General features: G+C 46.2%; 1 long non-coding RNA gene across 1 annotated transcript; it reads left to right on the top strand.

The window, feature by feature from the left end:
- Positions 1–1,335: 1,335 nt before the first annotated feature.
- Positions 1,336–3,867, top strand: LOC149125781 (uncharacterized). Its single transcript, XR_016211210.1, has 2 exons — positions 1,336–1,481; positions 3,635–3,867. It is a non-coding gene; the product is annotated as an uncharacterized LOC149125781 (long non-coding RNA).
- The last annotated feature ends 2,341 nt before the right edge of the window (positions 3,868–6,208 follow it).

The following is a 6,208-nucleotide window of genomic DNA, read 5'->3' as shown; positions in this document are numbered from 1 at the left end:
TGAAAAAGAAGACTACCGGGCCAGTGTTGTGGGGGAGCAGGTAAACCACCGCCTGTGAACATGCCGTCATCCCATATGGGCACCTGTTCAAGACCCAGCTGCTCCACTTCCCATCCACCTCCTTGCTAATGTGCCTGGGAAAGCAGCAGAAAATGGCCCAGGTCCTTGGCCCCCACACCCATGTAGGAGACCCAGATGCAGCTCATGGCCTGGCCTAGCTCTTGCTGTGTGGCCATTTGGGGAGTGAACCAAAGGAAGGAAGATCCGTGTGTGTGTGTGTGTGTGTGTGTGTGTGTGTGTGTGTGACTGCCTTTTAAATTTAAAAGAAGCCACTAAATCTTCAAAAAAGAAGATAACCATGCATTCTGCATATGGAATGCATGCACCATTACTATTTAGGATTTACTCATTTAACTGCTCTTTGTGTTGCTATTAGCCAAGGCACTCAAAAAGCAGCCTGGATGGTAGGAAGGGAGCCCCCAAAAAGGACAGCCCCACATTCTCACAGTAAGGAAGTGCCGGCGGGGGGCCTGGGACTTCCCAGGTCACTAATTGTGAAACCCACCAAACATCGATCTAAAGATCAAATTCTAGTCTCTCAATAGCTAGGACCAGAAGGGTGGAAGACCGTCTCCTGCTTCTCCATGCAGCGTGTCTGAGGGGAGCGATGACGTGGACTGCAGGTCAGGTTCGCTGCTTCCTTTCTCCTCTGCCCAGTTAAGGACAGTACTTGATGTGGTGCATCTTATCTCTTCATTTTGGTGCATGGTTGTTTCTCTGGTTACAAAGGCCAAAGACTGTTCCAAACCCGAGTCAGCCAAATAGGTGGAACAGCTAATGTCACGTAGCTGCCTTAGGAGGACTCCCTGGCATTGCTATACAGGAGCCTGAACTTTGGGAGCAGACATCCGGCATAACTTGAACATAGGGGATATTGCTGTACCTTTAGTCCAAGCACAATTAGCTAATGTCAGAACTTAAGTGACTCTGAGATACTGAGAGAGAGAGAGAGAGAGAACGTGGAAAAAGGACAGAGACGAACAGAAGTTACCTTAATTCTCGTCTCCTATCTAGGGCAAAAAAAGACTAAACTAGATAACCTGGGTATAAGAGTGGTAATAATAATAATAGTACCCTTAGTAATCATGCCAGTGATCTCAAAGTACTAAAAAAAATCCATGATTTTCCTCCGACTCACCTAAATCTCTTTAGGGTCCCCTAGAGTGGAATTGCCATCCTTCAGTTTTGCCTTTCTCTTTGTTCATCAGTTTTCTTAGAAAATGATGAATCTTGATCTAAGTACAGGAACTTATAAATAAATTTTGAATGAAAAAGGCCAATACCTGGGAAAGCAGTGGAAGATGGCCCAAGTGCTTGGGCCCCTGCACCCATGTGGGAGACCCAGAAGAAGCTCCTGGCTCCTGGCTTTGGATTGACCCAGCTCTGGCCGTTGCAACCATTTGGGGAGTGAACCAGTGGATGTAAGACCTCTCTCTCTTTCTCTCTCTCTCTCTCTCTGGCTGTTGCAACCATTTGGGGAGTGAACCAGTGGATGTAAGACCTCTCTCTCTCTCTCTCTCTCTGCCTCTGCCTCTCTGTAACTCTGCCTTTAAATCTTAAAAAGAAAGAGAGAGAGAGAGGAAGAAAGAAAGAAAAAAAGAAAGAGAGAGAAAAGAAAAATAAAAAGGACAATGCTATTTTGCATGTATGTTTCTAAGTACTTCAGCCTATAATGTACTTCGCAGGAAGTACGAAGGTAGTAGACATACAATGTTGTACATCATAGCAGGGAAATTGTAAAAGGTTGTCCTGTTTATAGTAAGCCAAACAAGAGGATTGATATCCCAATCAAAAAGTGGACAATCACAGGCTGCTTTCAAAATATCAGCATTAAGAGCTGGCCACTGGATGTGCAGGGGCCTCCTCTCAACGCTGCTAAGCACTTGCAGCGTATATGATTAGGTTGTGTGAGTTGATTTTAGAGCCTGGTCATTGCAGTTTATAAATGGATACAGCCATTTGGAAATCTTAGAATGAAAGTCCAGACATTTGTCTCAAATGTTGAGCTGGCTCTCAGATTGCAGGGTCTTTGAGTACTAGATAGGCCATACTCCTTTAACTCTCGTTTTTCCTTTCCTCACCCCCTGCCCTCCTCACTTCCCAGAACACTTCTGCAGAGTTTCCATGTGTCTTTCCAGTTCCTGGAAATTCCTTCTCCATGTTTTTGCTCTGTTTCATTTAGTTTTGGAAAATGGCAGTGTAGAATATGTTTGGTATAGCCTTAATCCTGGCCAGCATTTGTGAGTCCTTAAAAAAAAAAAAAAAAAAAAAAAAGGATGTCCATGTATACATATGTGTGTGTGTGTTCTGGGGTTAAAAGTACAGAATTAAAGATCTTTGAGACTTCTCCAGTAGAAAATAAATGCCCCTTATTATCCAGGTCCCTTCTATATTTTTAGTTGTCTAGAAAATGTTCCTCCTGTTGATCCTACTAAATATTTCTCGAATTTTGGCAGCGCACACCACCACATGACGTCAGAGGTATGTGCGTGGGCGCGGCGTGTGCGGAGGTGAGGGCAGACTCAGTCGGAGGTATGCCATGAGGAAGAGCTCACTGCACTGAGGATGCAAGTCGCTCTCAGGCAGTGCAGAGGTGACTCAGGGGATGGTATGGCTCAGCATGGCTGCTCCTGTTTGCTATCGCATGGAGTCCTGACACTGTTGCTACTGCAGGGATCTCCTGTGGATTTTATTATGGAGCTTTAGAAATGTCTACTGCCAAAATATAGCAATAAATGCAAGTTCCATGGCATTAATAAGTGTTCTAGGAGCTAAAGCAAGGAACAAGGTACTTAATGAAGTTTATAAATATGCCTTTGGAATGATTTTATTATTAGTAATAGTCATTCTATTAATTTCTGCATGAAAGAAGAACATGCTTGCACAATTTCCAGTCCTTACTAGAAGGCTGATTTGGGTGGAAATTGGGTCAGGACAGCATGTGCAACTTAAGGATTGCTGAAGAGGAGCAGGCACATTGGGTTAAGCTGCTTCATCACACACCAGTTGAGCATTCAAGGTAGAGACCACATGTCCTTGGACTACAGGTCTTAGTTGTTATAGAATGGTTTCTGTCTATCCTCTATACAGAGACAAATTGTTCTAAAATCCTTAGTAGAGGGGTGAGCGTTTGGTGCAGTGGATAAGACACTGCTTGGGACACCCACATCCCATATCAAAATGCCTGGTTGGAGTTCCAGTCCCTTCTCTGCTTCCAATCCAGCTTCCCACTAATAGGCACCCTGGGAGGCAACAGATGAGCCTCAAGTACTTGGATCCCTGCCACGCACGTGGCAGATCCAGCTTGAATTCCAGGCTCTGCTTTGGCTTGGCCCAGCCCTGGTTGTTGTGGGTGTTCAGGGACTGAGCTAGTAGATGGAAGACCTCTTTCTGTCTCTTTGTTTTTCAACTACAATGAACATAAATAAATATTTTTAAAATGGTCCAAGGGGACCATTACAAATGTGTAACCTAGGGGCCAGCACTGTGGTGTAGTGGGTAAGGCCACTACCTGCAGTGCCGGCATCCCATATGGGCACCAGTTCAAGTCCCGGCTGCTCCATTTCCGATCCAGCTCTCTGCTATGGCCTGGGAAAGCAGTAGAAGATGGGCCCCTATATCGCTGTGGGAGACCCAGAAGATGCTCCTGGCTCCTGGCACCAGACTGATGCAGCTCTGGCTGTTGTGGCCAGTTGGAGAATGAACCAGTGGAATGGAAGACCCCCCCCCCCTCTCTCTCTGCCTCTGCCTCTCTGTAACTCTGACTTTCAAATAAAGAAATAAATCTTTAAAAAAATGGGTAACCTATATCCTGGTCTTAGTATTTGAGGTAAAAAATAGTACCTAATGCTCCATGGTAATCCTTTTGTTTGAGTGGAATTTGTGGAATGGGCTTTATCAATGAGAACACCTTGAGGTGGAGAGGAGTGTGTGTGTGTGTGTGTGTGTGTGTGTGTGTGTTTCAGGGATGTTTCTCAAGGACTGTTGGGTAGATCTCTTGGGTTATTTCCTCCCTTGCCTCCTGTTCTCTCCCTGGAAGGACAGCCACACACTTGCACACAGGTCTCTTGTAGTCTCTCTGGAGACCGTAAGGCCAGTAAGACTTGCTGCTCTCCACCCCTCGACCCTGCCGTGGCTTCTGAATTCAGATCCAGTGATGTTAACTTTCAGGGAGGAAAGTGACAGTGTGGAAAAGTGCCAACATTTGCTGTAAATTTTCCTGGCAGCCTTCCCTTGGTGTCAGCGGTGTGGAGCGCCACTCCGCCACTACTCCTGCTACAGCAGGGAGTCCCAGGGCTGCCTTTATCTTTGCAAGAAGTCATTTTCTGTAGGGATACAGGGGCTCAAGCCCTACTGAGGCAAGTCAGAATGCTATTCCATAGGGACATTCCCTTCCTGTCTTATGTTGCAGAGGTTCCTTGGGGTTTTCTCTGATGCTCACATGAAAAGCCTGGGATGATCATGCTGGAGGATTCTCGTGAGTGGTTGTGTTGCACGGAGCAGGCAAGTACATTTGCTTTTCCAGCCACCTGTCTGGTTCAGAGGACTGCACCCCGCCTCCTCCATCGTGTCTGTGCCACGGTTTTCCCTTCTCTTCCCAACTCTCTTCTACAGAACTGGGGATGGAGCGAAGCACTCCATTCCAAATCCATTCCAGAGTTGCTGTGAGAAACTTCCCCATTCTGACTTTTTGCTATCTCAGTAAAATGGCTGTGTAAGAAAGCTGCTTTTGGGCTGGCGCCATGGCTCACTTGGTTAATCCTCCACCTGTGGTGCCGGCATTCCATATGGGCGCTGGGTTCTAGTCCCGATTGCTCCTCTTCCAGTCCAGCTCTCTGCTGTGGCCTGGGAGTGCACTGGAAGATGGCCCAAGTGCTTGGGCGCCTGTACCCCATGGGAGACGGGGAGGAAGCACCTGGCTCCTGGCTTCGGATCGGCATAGCACCGGCCATAGTGGCCATTTGGGGGGTGAACCAATGGAGGGAAGACCTTTCTCTCTGTCTCTGTCTCTCTCTCTCACCGTCTAACTCTGTCAAATAAATAAAAAATAAATTAAAAAAAAAAAAAAAAGAAAGCTGCTTTCGAGCAAGGACCGAAAGTACCTACATAGAATATTTTATTTTTCTTCTGATTTTCTTCCCCATCCTTAACTTTCAAAATTTCCCTTACAACCAGTTTGTATGTGTGGAATGTTCCTGGGTCGGTTTTAAAGAGCAGAATAAAACAAAACAAAAGCAGCCTCTATGGATGTAAAATGGGGTGTCACAGATAACAGACTTCTGCTGTTCCTGGGCACAGCTTTCTGCAGCGTGTTGGGTGACTTTACCTTTTTCTTGTGAACATTGTGGGTTCTCGGCCCTCCACATCTAAAAACAGCTGAGCGTAATGAGTACCAACTGTAAGACTGTTAAGTTTCTCTTTCGATGGACTACTAGGTGGCTATCAAGCTTCTCTGCAAATAGGTTTTTTCATAAACTCTTTTTGTATCAGTGAATACAAATTTGCAGTGAGACTTAGGAGAAATGAAAACAAATACCTGCTCTGCCTGGTGGTTTTCTGGAACTCCAGCCCTGAATTTTCTTTTCTTTTCTTTTTTTTTTTTTTTTTAATATTAGTAGCGGTTTACTCATTCTCCAAAAAAATAGCCAGTTGGAGAATTGAGGAAGGTGTGCCTATTAGGTTATGAGAGACTTGGTACACCTTTTTCCTCCGTGAGATTGACCTAGAGTTTTCTGTTTTGTTTGAAACTGACCACGCACCAGACCAGTCCGCATCCTTATTTATTTTTTCTTCTGGTTTCGGGAGAGGTGATGAAGAGGGTCATTCTTATTTCATATCGGCACAAAATCAGCTAGCTGACTTCTGCCTACGACTCTTTTTCCCAGCTACTCTTCTTGTTGGGGGCAGGGGGAGTCTTATTCGGAAACGAACATTTCTCAAAATGTGTTTCTCATCCTTCCTCCGAAGTTGTTTAAGGCTTTGCGACGGAGTGGGAAAGGGAGGTAGCACAGCGGCTGGCGTGCCCACGAAGCTTGCTGCCTCGCGGCTCGCTCTCGGGATTCCGGGTCCTCGCAGGCAGAGTTTTACCGCGCAGAGCCGCGGCGCGCCATTCCGCCCGCCAGCCTGCCGATCCAGTTCGCGTTTTGCA

The sequence above is a fragment of the Oryctolagus cuniculus genome, chromosome 7 (assembly GCF_051225735.1).
Source record: "Oryctolagus cuniculus isolate XC-2025 breed Fujian yellow rabbit chromosome 7, ASM5122573v1, whole genome shotgun sequence".
NCBI lineage: Eukaryota > Metazoa > Chordata > Mammalia > Lagomorpha > Leporidae > Oryctolagus > Oryctolagus cuniculus.
Note: the sequence above shows the minus strand (reverse complement) of the source record. Positions and strands in the feature narration are given on the sequence as shown.